We start from the raw sequence: 17,259 nt of genomic DNA, 5'->3' as shown, positions 1-17,259 counted from the left end.
TCTAGCATAATAACACCAGAATGACTTCATCATTTACATTCAGCATTGTAAAATCTGTCTCTTTTGTTTGTATTTGTAAGAGGAGGGAGAAAAGTCTATTTGTGTAATGGGTACTATTGGTGACAAGCAAACGTAACCAGCTGGAAATTGCTTTGAAAACTTACAGGCGTTTCTCAGACCCTTTCAAATATAAACAGAAAATATTTAAAGCTTATTAGTGATTAACACAGTGTGTGTTCTCACATTTGCATGCTTCAATATGGTTTAGTGACCGCAAAATGGAAGTGTGATGGCAAAACGGTATACACAGAAGTTATTTAGAAATGGCTGTGGCGTGTGATGTAGAACAACAAATGGAAATGCATGTTACACATTTATTAGTCATTCCTTGTTTGCTCATTATAGATACTTTGAATCAATCACTTTCAAATATGCCAGTCGTGCTATCCAGTATATCAACAGTCAGTAAATGTAGAGATACACAAATCCATATAGGTGAGAACCCTTGAAGAACAAATCAAAATACATCCCTTTATGTTGTAAGAAGGAATAAGATTTTGGTACCTTTCAGAAGGTTTCCTTCCATTCAGTTTTACTATTGAAAAAATCCATTCAGCCTGAGTCTTCTCTACTCTCACAAGTCAAGTTTCCACTGACACATTAAACATGACACAATGTTTGGCATGGTAGACTTCCTAAAAGATCTTACAGTTCTTACCAGGGAAATAAAGTCAGTCACCAGCATCACCAAGGGACTGGGATTTTTAATTACTTTAATCTTAGTTTTCTTATCAGTAGATATGTGGTGCATGCTAAGCGCAGAGACATACATCCACAAATAGAAAGTCCAGTGCTCTTAAAATCAAATACTTATTTTCCTTGATTGTTCAGCAGTACTTGCAGGCTTGAGCCCATGTCAAGGGACTAATGAGAGCCTGGCATTGACTTGGGCGTGTTGATTGCAGCCTTTTTCTTTTCTGTCTCTCATCTGCATCAAACTCATAATCTGTGACAGTGGTTTTATGGCAGAATTCAGTGCCTCAGGCATAGCCATAAGCTAGCCTTGAGAGGAAGGCAGATACTAGAAATGGTACAATCAGTAACACTGTGCATGGGTGAAGCTGCAAGGCATGTTAGCAGCAATAAAAGGACACAAAACACATCAGCTCAGTGCCTGCAGAAGTTCAGGCCTCTCACAGAAATCCAAACTGTGCTCCATAAGGCTGCTCCTCTCTGCCACAGTTGTGATGAAGTCAGTAGAATGACACACAGCAGTGAGGCCTACTTGCATATACAGAATGTGTAGGAGCAGCTCCTAAAGCACATATTCACAAATCCTGTGGCAACAGAGGCATTATAAATTTCAAACAATACAAATACAGGGAACAGATTAGATAGTTACTGTAGCCATTTGATTACTTACTATTGACATTAACATTTACATTAACAGTGTAATTTTGTCTCCCTCTTCTGTTGCTACCAGTACCACATACTGTGAAGGTTTATAGAAACTAATAAAACCAGATGCTATTCTTCAACTCTCCTCAATGTTTTAGAGAAAGATCACATCTGAATGTGGTAAACAAACTGGTGTTTCCTGATTTGATGGTACTTTGGAATCAAATACAAATAGGAGGAGCATCAATAACTTCAGTAAGTGCAAACTCTTCACTCACTCAGATACCTCCATGTTTATGGTGGTCATTTTTGGGCAAAGGACAGTACAAAGCCATACATGACTTGGGCCCCACTTGAATTGTGTTTTGAAGTTTTACATGTCACAGAACAGTTGACTCTGTGCATAGGAAGGACACATCCTGTTTGTGTTTGTTTTATGAAATCTTCTTAAATGTATTTTTACTGTGATTATTACTATTTGTGAAGCACAGGAAATGGCAGTACAGATGGAAAATGGCACAGATTCTTCTGTATCAAAAGTCTTTTTTTCCTTAGTAAATTACCAGATTCTAGTAGTATTCTGGCTGTAGCAGTGATGACATCGCACACAGGCTTTAACCTGCCAGACATTTTCAGCAGAAGTGCATTCAATGATTATGTTGTAAATCTACCTTTTAATCTTTATGGTAGATTTTAAAATCTGAAAATCTATTTGAAATATTTTTTTAACATTAACAGTCATTTTACTGTTCAGTGCTGAGCAAGATGCAGAAGAACCTTGGAGTGTTCTGATTCATTCTAGCAATTCTGTGAAAGTAAATGCAGTTAAGAAAATGAAAGTAATTTTTGGTCCTTGGGTTAGAGTCCTTTCTTGTATTATAAAAACGATGGTTTACCACTAATTTCTAATGAGAGACTAATGCAAGTACTAGCAGGCCAAGCTTTGTGACATGTCAGTGCAGTGGAAAAAGTCTGCCTGTCTTGCTGAGTTCTAACTTGCTGATACAAGCCACTTTAATGCATTTTGAAATATACATATACACTTTGAAAGATACCGTATTTAAGTAATCTCTGCTGTTAAAATGAACAAGCTTGACTACATGAAAAAAAACTTCAGTTCCCAGACAAAAGCTATTTGTTATGATTCAGTGAAATTACATCCACTTGATAAAGCCCCGTGCAGTGTAAAAATTAATGTCAATAAGGACATTTTAGTTAAGTGCTGCATCTTGAGGGAAATCTCTGTATGTACCTACTCATACCAGGCTAATGAATTGGTTCACTAGCTTCCATGATGTTTTGAACTGTCTGACAACCTGGTCTTTAGGTGTCTGATCTTTACGATTTCAGGTGCTATTTCCTTGTTCATGTGATAGTGTGCCTTCCTTCTCACACACAACTGTGTCCGTGGTCATCATCCTGACTTCTCACTATGTAACTTCCTGCAAATACACTCCCTTAAGTTTTGAAAACCTCTGCTTCCTGTAGTTGGCATTGCACCATGTGGTAAACTTATATCAACTCCCGCTGGAAGTCTATTACCAGGATGTACATGAGCGTATTGCAAGGCAACAGCAGCAGCAGCTCAGCAGTCTGACACAGTACAGCATTGCACATGCAAAGGATTTAAAACTGGTTTATAAAATAAAGACACCAGCTTCCAGCTGGTCATGGGGAAGTCACTTACTCTTCCTCTGTAAGAGGTGCGAGCACTATTTGGAAGACAGAAGAGATAACCCTAGAGTGCTTGCCCACCAAGATCAAGCAAGTTACAGATTCTTCTTCTAAAAAGTAACCAAAAGGTACTTGCTTCTGAGATGCTCAGTAAATTCGGGAACCAAAGTTACATTTGGCTAGAAGATAAAAAATCTTTTCTGTCCTGGTACACTGATGAAAATCAAGGCTTTCCTCTGCTGTAGTCACAAATAGTTGATGTAGCACATACACATATTTGGAATCACGAAATATTACAGCTTTAGGAACGTTAAAATGAGAGCAGCATGAGTGAGAAGGGCATTCTCAAAGACGGACCAGAGTTCCAAAGTAAACTTTTGTATCTTTCCAAATACAAAAGAATAGGTAGGAAATCAATTTATGAAACTGAACTAAAGAAGAGAGAAATGGAAACAGGAGTACCTAATTATACATGTGTCATGGTAATTATACATGTGTCTATTACAACATGCTAAGAGACAGCTATTAACCTAATCTCTTAAGTACAGCTGAAGGAAATAACAGAAAATAGATTTTAAGAAAATTTGGTGTTTACCTTGGTGTCAACTATTAACATACAAATGTTCAAATACATAATTGTATGTACCTCAGTAATTCTGTTAGGTTCTCTGATGAGTTATTAAGGTCATCTGTCCTGCTAAATGTAGATCAATTAAATAACCTGAACTTAAAAATCCAACCAAAATCAAATAGCCATATCACCTTCACCTTCATTGCAGATAAAAATGTACAACTTAGGAAGAAATGAGATTTGATCTTCTGTGACAACTTCCTAATTTCAAATTAAATAAAATAAACAAAAACACACACTCTGAGGTATTCTATTTTTGTTACTAGAGACCACACCATACTCTGCTTTTGTTTGCTGAATGTGTAAAGTGAAGTCACTGAAAATAGTATTCAACCAGATACCCCTGTGATGGGCATTGTAAGATTTATTTAACATGAGATCCTCTTTGAACAGAGGAATGCTGCTTCTCAGGGTACAAGGGAATGGTGACAAGCTCCTCTTTTACCCTTTGAGTGAACTTCCTACTCCAACTACAGACAGTGTCATGAAAATGCTCAGGGGTTGAAAAAAGCAGTGCTAAGCACACAGAAGAACTATGAGCTCTGAGCAAAGCAGTGACCAAGGAGAGCTTACACAGGAGCTCTCAGTTGCCCCCAGGATGGGAGTTAGATGGTGGCTGAGCACCAATGACTGCACTGTGCAAAGCTTCCAAGAATGTCACAAGAGAATAAATATTGATTTTTTAAAATTGTTTTTCTTTTTAGTTTCTCTTACTAAAGTTTCACATCCAATAGAGCAGGAAATAGCAGAGCAAACCGTCTTAGTAACAAAAGGCATTCACCTAGCTTTGCCCAAAAGACTTTCATCTGAACCTGTGCCTTTTGCCATCAATGGCTGTAAAGAAGGAGGATGGATACAAACCCTAACCTTTGATCCAAAGCCTATACCTGAGGCTTCTGGTTCTAATGAAATACTGCAGATTGAACTGGACTATCCTAGTAGCTGTGTGCATCTGTCACTGAATTGGAGGTAGCTTAAAAGCAGCAATGAAACCTGCCAAGGTTTGCAAATAGTAAATCGGTGAAATAGTCACATAATGCATACCTCTTTTTGGTTCCTGTAGTTGAGTTTTATTTTGACAAAGTATCTGTTGGTTTGTTTATGTTTCTGTCTAGGAAAACCTACAGTATGATACTGAGAAATCTATTTTGCTATGTATTTCTATGTCAAGCTGCCACTAAATTAAAGGTTCTGCATTCTCTGTGAAATTCTGTGATATGCTGAGATACTGGGCAAAGGACCTTCAGATTTTCTGGGGTTAAGTATAATTCTGAATTGTAACAACCTTGTGTCTCAGAACTAATGTTTCTTTCTCTACACTATTAACTGCTCACTCATTCTTTTCTGGGTAAAAAATTAACATTATTGTCTTACTTGTGTCAGCATTAGATGCCTTACTCAGTGATAAGGAAACAACCTTGTGACTTCCAAAGGAATGCTTTGGAACTTTTGCTGTTCTTATATGCATATACTGATTTTTAGACTTTAAAGGTTACAGAAACCAACAGGAAGTTGGAAGTAGTACACTTCGTAGGCTGGTTTTGTTTACATTTCTTCTCATCCCCTTTATCTTCCTTTATCCTATTCCAGCGACATACTAGAAATGCACACATATGCGCAAAGAAATATTTTTTCCAATTTTTTCATGATTCCAGTGCTAGACGTTTTAAACTTTGTTTTAGGGAGGAGAGAGCTATACTGCATTCAGCAGTGATGAACAGTAACTTCATTCATGAAAAATGAAAATATACACACCTGCTTTATTTTTAGTTGTTTTTTTTTTTTTTTTTTTGTAAGATGCTTCTGTATCTGGCATTGGAAAATTTGGTATTGGAAAATCTGGCAGTAAAATGTTGTTGATTTAAAAATAAATTCTGTTCACAGAAATTGAAAGAGGAAAGCTCATTACGGGTACTATGTATGGTTAAGGCTTTGTATTTACTCAGCCAAGGTTTAAGCCCAAATTGGTGGGTTTAAACAGCTTAGTACAACAGCTGCTATCCATCTCACAAAGTTCAAATCAGTTCAACCTTTTCACTGGCATATGCAATCAAAGCAAAATGTAAAGCCAGCCTTGTGGCTAAACTGCTTCCAGCACTGAAAAAATAAAGAAATGGTTCTTTCATGGTAGTTTTCTGAATGTTGACCCATGGAGTTGCTGATACTTTCCTCACTCCTTTACACAAGGTACTGAGATAACTATTTCAAATATGTTATCTTGCAAACAGTTTAAACTGGGGATAATACTTCATCTCCTACTCATGTCAGAGCTTGACCCCAGAATGTCCTCTCCAGATTAAGGCCTGAGGTAGTGTGAAAAGGAAAAGCAGTAGAGAGCTGGCTGAACCAGTTTTTAGTCAGAAAGTCATTGAAAAATTCAGCCCCTGTCAGTGGATAACACCACTGGTTATCCCAGCCACGTTTAATGCTTTGTGTTGGAATGGATATTGTCTGGTCTCCACTCTCTTCCTTTCTCTGAAAATCTTCTACGAGCTTTTCCATCCTAGAGCGGATTTCATGAAATATCTCTTCTACTTGCTTAGGGGGCAGCTACCTTGCAAGCAACCAGGCTAACTGAAAATATTTGTGTCACCCTGCAACATTCCCCACAAATTATTAAAACACATCAGTGACAGAACTTAGCTTTGCCATAGATTTTTTTTGACAAGATGGCTTTAGGTAAAGTGAAATTGGCTAGCTGCTGCTATTAGAGGAAATGATAACTGTTTTCAGAAACAAGCAGTGGGGTGACAGTATTTTCAAAAAGCATAGGACAATCTAGAAAAAATAACAGTTCACGTTTTTATGGTTTTAGCATTTTAAGAGGCTTACTCTGGGCATGTGGATTAGCACCCATTAAAAATAAAGATTATTGTTAGAAGCTCATCAGAGTTTTAGACACTTTACAAAGTCATGGATTGTAAATGCTTCTATAGAGTTCCTTTTGTTCTTCATATCTGTCCAAGCTATATGTCTTTCTTTTTCAAAAGAAGTAGGAAGTGGAGGAAAATTAAAAATCCAAATTCATGTCTACTTTACAGCTACAGGAAGACCTTACTTGCAGGTGGAATGCAGGACTTGATCTTCAACAAGAATGACTAGAAAATAGATGCTTTGAATTTGGATTGCTGTAAACTAATCAAAATTTAAATTGAATACTTCTAATTTATCACATTCGGATTTATTGCATAGCTCACAAAATTGACTTTTCTACTCAGAAAGCAAAGTTCAGTAACTACTATTTTCATATTTCCTCATTTTTCGTTGTGTTTCTCGCATGCAACTCCGAAAACTTCTTTCCAGTAAGCATTAGCATTAGTCAGCCTTAAGGATTCTGACTGGATTAGTATTTTCCCAGGACTGATATACAACACAAAACTGGTTTGATTATACAGCTCATTGTAAAAAGCTTTTCAAAATGTACAAATAACTGTACACTGTGTACCAAATTGTCTGCTATTACAGGTACCACCTCTTTTACATCAAAGCATTGCAGAAATTATGTTTGCCTTTAAATTCTAAATAGCATTCTATATTGGACTGGCAGCAGGATGTAACCTATTTCCCACACTTGTATTGAGCTGAATATTCTTCAAAGAATGGAAATCAAACTGAATTTAGACATAGAAATTAATTACATCTTATTGCCAGAGTTTAGAGGAGAAAGAGTTGCTTACAAAAGCTGATTTTACCAAGAACATGATTTTGGTAGTCATGATTTTGTCTGTCAGCAATTCCCTGGGAAACAGGCTTGGCTGACCAGTTAAACTATGTATGTGGCTTTGTCAGAATGCACAGCTGACATTTTTTGAATAAGTTTAATTTTAACATGCAAATTTTGGGTTACAAAAATGGTGAAAACCTCTAAATAATAACTTCACAGGAGTGGAGACACTTAGCACAGTGATGTATTGACCCAGAAAAAGATCCATGATGGTGCTGTATAAGCTGTTATAGCTCTTTCAGTGTCAGTGATGTCCTGCAGTTGCCAGTGCTGGGAGCAAATCCTGTAGAAAAGTATGCAGGCAGAAGGGTGGTAATGTGAGGATAAAGCTGTGTACAGCCAGCCTAGAATACAGGGTGCTGTAAAAAAAATTCATAAAAAGGCAACAGCGCTCTTCTGTGCTTGTACAGATAACTCGCAACTGGGAATTAAGATTACTAGGTAAACTTCTAAAAATTGTGTGTTTTCCTGAAAGACATCACATGCTGTGTCTGCTTAATACTTGTTTCTTTTCCTGTGGTCGAAACCAAGCATTATTGCAGTCAGTTACAGCTACCATCTGAAACTTCTGTGCACAGAGGAAAAAATTATGGAACCTTCTTCCAGAATGCAAAGTAACGCTGAAGGGCAACTGCCATAGCTGCTGTGCTGAATAAAAATAGCTAGTGAGGTTGACTGTGCAAAGTCAGAGAGATTGTGCTTTATTTGAAGAAATAGCGCAGATGAGGCTTGTCATTTCATACAGGGATGGTTTGACAGTATGAAGTGAAAGCATCCCAGCTGATTTGCCAGCAGTAATAAGGCCAGTCAGCTTCTGTTTGGAAAGGAAACATGTATTTCTCAGACTTGTTATCTTAGTCAGACATACCTGCTGACAAACTGGATTAAAGGCCGTTTGTCACTGAATCTAGATCAAGTTGTATGACATAAAAGACTACTGTGGTAGAGCATCAGTGTTAACAGTATTCATACTCTGCCAATTCTTATTTTGCGAAATCAAAAAGCAGTTTTCAGGCAAACAATAGGAATTTTTTTATAGCATTTATCACCATAGAAAGACAGGAAAAGGAAGAAGTAAAACTTAAGGCATTTACATTGCTTCAATGAGTTTATTAAAACCTCTGATGCAATCAGAAACCCAGACTTTCAAGATTCCTGGAAAGTCTCTCCTGGCCTAGAGCAGTTCTTAATTTTGAAGTATCTCCATGATGAGATGTAAGGTAGAATAAAGGTCAATCAAGCCCTTTTAAGCACTTTGTTGTTATAAGGAACATTAAAACAGGATGCATCTTGAAGCACATCCTGCTTGTCTTGCTTAGGCCATGAGGCACAATGATCTGTAACCTCCAAAAAGGGTTCTCAGACTCAATTTAGACTACAAAAGTCAGTGTTTTTTCATTCACCTTTGCAGAGGGATTAATAAGATCTGTTCATGCTAATGATTTACTTACTGAACACCTCTGAATAAATTGCTAAGGCTGTTTATGAGAAAGCTCTGGAAAAAAACGTAACTTTCATTTTGTATCTATCAATAGAACCAAGTTTTAAGTCATTAATGAGTTTGCCTAATTTAGAACCACCTTGTCATTGGAGACACACAAATGATCTCCTAAAAAAGGAAAGAATCATAATTTATGATGAATTTTCACGGTAACTATATGGTCAACACAGGATCAAGCTCTCTGCTAAAGTAAATCTGTACCAAGCTCTTGTACCTTACCTCTCTGCCAGACAAGTACAAAACTTGGCTATTTAACAGAAGATGACTTCCCACAACCAATATGAGCTGATTTATAAGGTGATATAACAAGCTGATCTGTGATGAAGCCTTGCAGCATATTGACTGCTTTATCATAAAGACATTATTGATAATAGTTCCACCACGATGGGCAGAACTCACAATACAGTTTGAGGTGTGAAGGACTAAAAAGCTTTGGATAGGGAAAGAAAAAACATGAAAAGACCTCCTGTAGCTGATAAGATCGAGAGCCAGGAACTGGTGAACAATGCAAAGCTTTATTTGATTGACATGAGACATATACCAGATCCGTTGAGAAGCTGAGAGATGGAAGAAGTCTGGGGATAGTTCACACATGACAGCAGCTTCTCACTGTGTGCAGAGCCAAGGCTGTGCTTGCTGTATGTACACCACTTGCTGGTGTGACTAGCTGGATTCATCAGCTTGTACCAGCTCACTTCCTCCCACAGCTAGGGGCTACTCATGAGATCCTACACTAGCACAGACTCCCTGTCAGTCAAATAGCACACTCCTCTAGGGTGGGAGCTGTGCCTAAATGTGTGGCAAATTACAGGGAACGTACAGGCCAAACTACAGCCATCTCTAGCCCAAAAGACTAGGTGTGGTTAACATCAATTCATATCAATGATTTGCTGCACAGAATAATGGAGACTAAGATAAGGCAAAAGCCCCTCTGGGCAGGAACAGCTTTATTTTGGACTGGAGTGCACACAAGGCAAAGGACTGATCAATAGTGTTGGCAGAAAGAACAGCAGCAAACAGAAGAGCTCTGAACCCCACTGCAAGTTGTGTAATACAGGGCCTTTATTGCATATAGACTGGCACAGGCGGCTCTACACTCCCTGACCTCGTTAACTCACTCTCTCTTCCTCAGATCTTTACAAGTGATGTACAGCAACAGTCTGACATTACCCCACAAGAAGGGTTCTGAGGAAAAGGTTACTCAGGATCCACCTCTAGCAGAAATATTCCAGTCCCAAGAAGCTGCTACAAAACTGAAAGTCACTCTGAACAACAACTATATGGCACTTCAGTAGCAAATTACTATTTCTTTCAATTATATAATTTGTCCAGTTACAATAACATTACAGAGGCAGCCTCAGACACACACAAATAATCAACTCTCTTTATAATTACTTTTAGAAGAATCTGTAATTGTTCCTAGCAAAAAATTGCAATTGAGCCAAATTCAGAATCTATTAATTTTTTTAATATGACTATTACATAATGAAAATTCAGTCTAAACTGTATTAAGGACAAAAACATACGGTGATATTTCAAAATTTAAAGTCTTATAAACAAGGTGTTTTAAAACTATGTCTTAAAATATTTTTATCACAATAAATCTAAATTAAAATGAGGCTTAATTCAACATTTTTTGGACTTTCTGCTTAACAACATTTTTATGCATTAGCTGTGTAGTTTTTGTTTTATTTCAATAAACTCCTTTAACTTATAAACAAACTGAATCTTCTCTGAAAACTATCACCCATCTCCTTTCCAGGTGAACAACAACCAACATCACTCTTAAATCCTTCCCACTTCTCTTGTCTGACTTGACCTCACAAAAGAATATGGTGTGGATAGCTCAGAATTATGTATATAGGATGATCATCTCTTGATCTTTGTTAGATTTCTAAGCACTGAATGACTTGAAAAGCAGATTTTATTCAATGGCTACAGTGTAGGCCTTTGATATCAATTATCAATACCTAGCTTGGCAGTATTGGTAAAAATGACCCTAACTTAAATGCCAGCCTTAGGTTTGGTCAGAACTGGGACAAAACTCAGGAAAGGAATTTGTATTATCAAAGTCTGTCGTCTCTACCTCCTCTACAGCCTGCATATTAATATATCCATGCCAGCATCAAACCTCCTTAAATGCTATACTGTATTTATCCATTGTTATATACCAGGAAGAGTCTATATGAGAGCAGCAGCACATTAGAACTGCAATGACCTAATTAAAAAGGAATTCTTTTTCCTTGAGAAGACAGATAAGAGATGACAGGGTATCCTTTAGTGTTGATAAAACACGAAATAAGCTTGATCCCATGGGATTGGCTTTGAAACAAACTAAATATTTTGTTTGATTACAAGGTGTTTAATGGCTAGTGGATGTGGTATTGTTCTGAGACATCTATTTTATACTAATATTTGTACAGGAGATGAACAGGTTTTTCTAGCTTAAGTGTTCTTAACATAAAAGTCAGGCTGATTAAAGTAATAGTAGAGACACACAATATAACATTATTTACCTTTTCTCCCAACTGGCTCCTACTTTAGTTTCCAGGATTCATGAACTAAATGCTGGTATTATTAGTATGTAATTTTTTATGAGTATTATTCTTTAATCCAAGTTTCTTCTCTTTATAAATTATGGTTATTTCAGTAAACGCTATTTTCCCCCCAATATATCCACATTTCTTTTGAAGCATCTCAGTCTCTGTCTTGGTCCACTCTTGAGTCAATCTTTCTGATGTGCCTTATTTTAATTCTACTATCCAGAAGCACCAGTTTTGGAGCTGACATTTTCCTTTCGCCAAATTCTCCACTATAATGTTATCTCTGTCCTTTAAATGCTTCTCTTTCCTTCTCACTTTGAGTCTACTTCTGTGGTTAATTCGTGGAAATTATCCAGGCCTTTTCACTTTCTTTATCTGCCAATATTCAGCAATTCATGTTGCTCTGTTTTTCACTGTGATTTGATGGATTTCTGACAATATCAGTTCCTGCCTTATTTCTCAGGCTTCTTAGTTTGTCTTTTGATCTTCCTGACTGATTCCTGAAGAGTTCTGTTCAAATTAAATGTGCCATTTTTACCTCTTTTGTCCCTTACATCTTCCATAGTGCACATGCAGTTTTTGACTCTTCTGGAGGACATCTAAACTCTTCCAATAAAAGACTTGTCTGCAACACAAGCCCTTTTATTGTTAATGACATCTATACTGCAACCCCACAACTAAGATTTCAATGCCTTTATATGTCTGCAATGATAGCAGCCTGAGTTAGCAAACATATCTTATGGGATAGTAATCTGAATTAGCAAAATAATCTTATGAGAATATAACTGAGTTAGAAAACTAAAACTTACCTTCTTTTTTTCCCATAATTTCTCAGGTAAATTGTAGCAGAGAGAGAAGTAATGAGGACCAGGCAGACTATTCACATTTCTGTGTCTTCCAGTGCTTCTGCAAACTGGGTATTCATTTCCTCCGACATTCCTGTTTTCTGAAAACTGTATAGACATACGACACTGCTGGTTAACCTTAATTTTTTTCTCAAAAGACTTTCATAATTAATCTTAATTCTTGTCCTCTCAAGTCAAGGAACAGTCCCTGAAACTCCCTGATGGTGGAATCATGCTAGAATTCTCACAGCCTGATGGAAAGTATGAAGGGTGACCTGGAAGGGTGACATTTGCAGAAGTTCCAGGCATCATTGTGTCAAGATCTTGCAACATCAGGTGCAGTTGGGTATCTACAGGATGCTCTATCAATGACCTTAGCAGATCAACCTGCAGCAGGGTGAGGCTAAGGATGTCACTCAAAAGTGTGTCTCTTACACACACCATGAGCCCCTTTGACAGCTTTTTGGTAAGGCCCTATCCAAAGCATGGAGCCTTAAACTCTCTCATAATCAGTCTCTGGAAAATCTGATTCCAAGAAGAGGATGGTTCTGAACAGCAGCATCCAATCACATGAGATCATCTAACCAGGAACAATATACTTAGGAAGTTTTTTCCAACATTATGCTCCAAAATGGATATCTTACAATTTTTGGAAGGCAGGACTGAAACTTGAGATGATCTGGGAGAAGGAGAACCACAAGCCTGTGGAAGCTTCCTAAGGTTTAATATTAATAGAGTCAACTTCCCTGCTTTCACAAAATGTGTCTGTATTTCTGTACAAAAAGTTTTGACACCAAAGAAATGACAACATAGTTAATAGCTATTGTCATGAAGGTTATTGCTTGCCAAATGGAGCACTTAGTTTAACTATGAGGAAAAGACGGCTAAGTACCTTACAGTGCTGCTTTTCCTTTCCTAACTCCGCTGATGCCCCCCTCATTTACATACTTTCCTACCAGAAAGGGAAAAAAATTCAGCAGCAAAGCCCTTCCTGCATTATGCTACCACTGCATTATAATACCACTGTTGCAATTTTACATTAATAAGCCCTCTGTAGTTGAAGGCAATAATTTTCTAAAACTGATGAGGGACAGTGGATGCAGAAAACCTCAGAGCATGGTAAGTCTGTTTAATATGTCAGTTTTCATTCCTACAGTTATCAGGGATCAGAGTCTTGCGTTGGATGGATAATGTCTCAGAAGATAGGATAAACTGAAGCAAGACAGAGTCGTTAAGTGGTTCCAAATTCATAAATCACTACGGCTGAAATTCTCCCTGTGACCCATTCTTATTAAATTCAGGTACTACAGTCCACAGGTTTCATTCCTTGTTTTTTATGCAGGTTAAAGTACCATGACTTTTCAGCCCTAAACCCACTCCAGACCATACAGACATTATTGCATAGTGCAAAGTGCAGGATTTGGATACCCCTGGGGTTGCTGGGGAACCAGAAATTCCAGGCATTTGGGAAAGAGAGGTATAAACAGCAAAACAATAAGCTCATGTGCTCAAGCCCCTGAAGCACAGTACAAGGTGTGCTAAACATTTTATCAGGGAGAGAGGGGGGGTAAAAAGGGCTCTGCAGCAAGGCAACAAATTATTGCTATTATATAACTGCTATTAGGCAGGCTGCCTGCAAGCCTTTGTTGAACCTGTTTCATGAACTTAGGGTTAATTATCTCACTGTGTCCTGTTGTACTTGTATTATTTTGCTGGCTACTTTTCCTCTGTTTATTTAATATTTTTTATTTTCTTGCACAGTTTTAAGCTTACAAAGAAATAAATATCAATACTTGAGCATAAAAGTTTCATGAAAATTCAAGGAAATGTCAGTGCCTTGGAATATAAACCTAGTTTTATTACACAAACTCTATTAGACAATTCAACACAAATTGATGCTAGCAGAAAAAAAACCAAAAAAAACCAATATGCGACAATATGCAGATATATAGAAAACAACAATATGCAGACACAAAAAGAAAGTATTTTCTCCATAAAATGCAGTGACAGTGCAAATAATGCAAAGACATACCTAGTCACAGTTACAGCAGCTCCATTTGCTAGGCCTCCTACATAACTTGGAAACTAAGCAACACATAGATAAAATAATGCACCAGATGACCTCTGTCAATGCAAACATATATATGTGCACATTCAGTCACTCAGAGACTTCACCTTGACTTCAGCAAGTAATAATTATCTTGGGTGCACTTCCAAAAGCTATTGGTGTACAGAGCAGAGCAGATCAGATCAGATCAGATAACCCAAACATAACATAGCATACTTTCTATTTTAATAAACAAAGAAAGAAGAAACAGTAATAATAAAGTCACTGAGGCACAAAATCACAGATTTAAGGGAGGTAGGGAAGACACTGTACAGGGCAAAAAGTCGTACAACAAACCATGCTAAATAATTGTCATTAAATGCAACTGTTCTAGAAAAAAGCTCAATCTATTGAGTTCTATGGCAATGTTAATGTTTACCTCTGATGACAGCAAAAAATAGTGGCTTGGCCAGCATCAGGTGCAGCCTAGCCCTCTCTGGTTTTCTTCCTGCCCACCCTGAGAAACCTGGCAAATAGAAGCAGGTTGGAATGTTTCTTCTGTGGCTGTGAAGAGGTACAGAAGAAAACTTCTGCAATCACTTGCCACTGCTGCTGGGGTCTTCCAGGGAGCAACTGGAGAGAAGCACTTCCTACAGCTTTACTAAGGCCACTCCTCAGTTCAGATAAATTTTATACCAATCTATATTTTGGCAAAGGGATTTTGACTCAGAATTATTCTCAAAGTTAGAGAAAATAGACTTATACAATAGAAATAATTTCTCCATTGGGAGTTCATCTTTATTCCCTTTTTCTTTCCTCAGATAAAAGGACTTAAATATGTGTGAGAGATAAAACCATCTCTCATTTACTCACAGATACACAGCAGAGAGCATGCCACACCACATCTGGAAGCCTGGCCCTGCTGGACCTTAAGCAGGGGTTTCAGAACCACAGGTCCATGCCTTTTTGGTACTTCAACCTGTAGGAGAAAAGCCTTACAAGCTCTTTTCCCGATTTAGGCTTTAAACATTTTAAACCCTGCCATCTAATACCACTGAATCTTCTTCCTCTGACAAGGTTTATAAGGTTTGTTTCTACTTGCATCATGGAAATTTAACCACTTGAATACAGTGTTCTAGCACAGGGCATACTGAGTAGGAGAGGGCATCTGAAGGTCTACAGGAAAATGGCACAATAGGGCTGACCCAAGAAGACCCCAAAAACAACGGAGCTAAAAAACACCGCATATTCAGAAGGCACAAATTCAACTGAATGTGCCTGTGTCTGCCTGCATTATTACTGTCGTTCAGATGTGCATACAAATGCTGTTTATGTTCTGTCTCTATTGCACTGGGTCTTGTGACTGCATGGAGCTGTATCAGTGACTACACCTCCGTGGTGATGAGATGTTCCTCTGAAAGGCGAAGGCAAAGGTCTACATTTGTGCTATTAAATCCAATGTGCATATGCGGGAGAGGAAAGCTTATACCAAATACAAACACATTGCAAACGCCTGAACACATCCCCTCCAATTGCCTCAGCAAGGAGTTCAAATCCGCATTAATCTGCTCTCTGCTTGCAGCTCACAACCCGATTATATCTCCCCGCGCCCCACATCTCAGCCCACACGCTCGGCTGTGCCATGGGGTTTGCTCAGCGCAGTATGACCAGGCTGCTCCCCAAATCCCGGGCTGCTCCCCAAATTCCAATCTGCTCCCCAAATCCCGGGCTGCTCCCCAAATCCCGGGCTGCTCCCCAAATCCCGGGCTGCTCCCCAAATCCCGGGCTGCTCCCCAAATCCCGGGCTTCCCTGGGCCGGCGGGAGAGGGCAGAGCCTGCGCCTCGGCAGAGGCCGGGCTCGTCCCTGGTTCAGCGCCACAGTTCGCACCGGGTAAACCCAGGGCACGTAGCGAGGACCGGCAGAGCGGGACACGAGCTGACAGTGCCTGCCTCAAGCTGCCCATCCCCGCATCGGCTTCTGCGTACGATGAACTACACGGTCCTAGCAGGCGGCCGCTGCTGTTCACAGGCCGTCGGGATGGCTGGCCCCGGGACTCCCGGCAGTTCCTACGTTAAGACTGCCCGTGAGCAGGGAGGAACGCGGCTCCAGCCAGAGCGAAGCGGCGAGTCCAGCCCGGCCCGGCCCGGCCCAGCTGAGGCGAGGGCCGAAGCCGCCCGAGCCCTGGGCCGCTGCTGCCGCTCGGCGGGCGGAGCGCGGCGCTGCCTGGCGGGACGCGGCCGGGGCGCGGCGGCGAGGGCTCGTCCCGCCCGGGCTTTTGTCCAGGCGCTGGCATTGAGCATGGCAGTAGCGGCACAAACGGGAGGTGACTCGAATCGTCCCCCCTTTTTAATCTCGTTCTGTGGAAAGTGCGGGCTGCCCAGCGCCCATTCGTGGGTGTCTGCTGGGAGCTCAGTCTGTAGCGAGTTCTGCCTCTCACTGGTGCCCACATTAGGAACTGCAAGGTCTGTTCAGAAACTCAATGTGCCTGTTCAGCACATAAACAAGTAGAAATTAACTCTCATGAACGACTTCACAAATCAAAGGACTTGCTCAAAGCTGTCCTGTCCATCTGTGTGAATCAGGATGGCGTTCCAGAGAAAAGAACACCAAGACCTTCCACCGAATCCCTGTGCCCACACTGGCTGGAATAAAGCTCCTAGAAACACTCCAGCAGATGCAAGCAACTCTCCCCTCATCTTCTTTAGGTGCAGGGTGGCAGAGCACTAGAACACGCTGCCCAGAGAGGTCGTGAACCTTCGTCTGGAGGCATTCAAATCCCACACAGATGTGTTTGCCTGTAACCTGCTCTAGGCAACCCTATCTTGGCTGGGGAGTTGGACTAGATGACCTCCAGAGGTCCCTTCCAACCCTAACAATTCTCTGATTCTGTGATCT

General features: G+C 39.6%; 1 long non-coding RNA gene across 3 annotated transcripts; it reads right to left on the bottom strand.

The window, feature by feature from the left end:
* Positions 1-7,161: 7,161 nt before the first annotated feature.
* Positions 7,162-15,655, bottom strand: LOC131576407 (uncharacterized). 3 transcript variants are annotated; one of them, XR_009276968.1, is made up of 3 exons: positions 15,237-15,654; positions 12,281-12,424; positions 7,162-7,710 (listed from the first exon to the last, which is right to left on the bottom strand). It is a non-coding gene; the product is annotated as an uncharacterized LOC131576407 (long non-coding RNA). The 3 variants fall into 3 exon arrangements; XR_009276970.1 differs by lacking the exon at positions 7,162-7,710 and adding an exon at positions 7,717-8,241 and having other exon boundaries at positions 15,237-15,655; XR_009276969.1 differs by lacking the exon at positions 7,162-7,710 and adding an exon at positions 8,257-11,981 and having other exon boundaries at positions 15,237-15,655.
* Positions 15,656-17,259: the final 1,604 nt, after the last annotated feature.

The sequence above is a fragment of the Poecile atricapillus genome, chromosome 2 (assembly GCF_030490865.1).
Source record: "Poecile atricapillus isolate bPoeAtr1 chromosome 2, bPoeAtr1.hap1, whole genome shotgun sequence".
In the NCBI taxonomy this organism is placed as follows: Eukaryota; Metazoa; Chordata; class Aves; order Passeriformes; family Paridae; genus Poecile; species Poecile atricapillus.
This window is presented reverse-complemented; position numbering and strand designations above follow the sequence as displayed.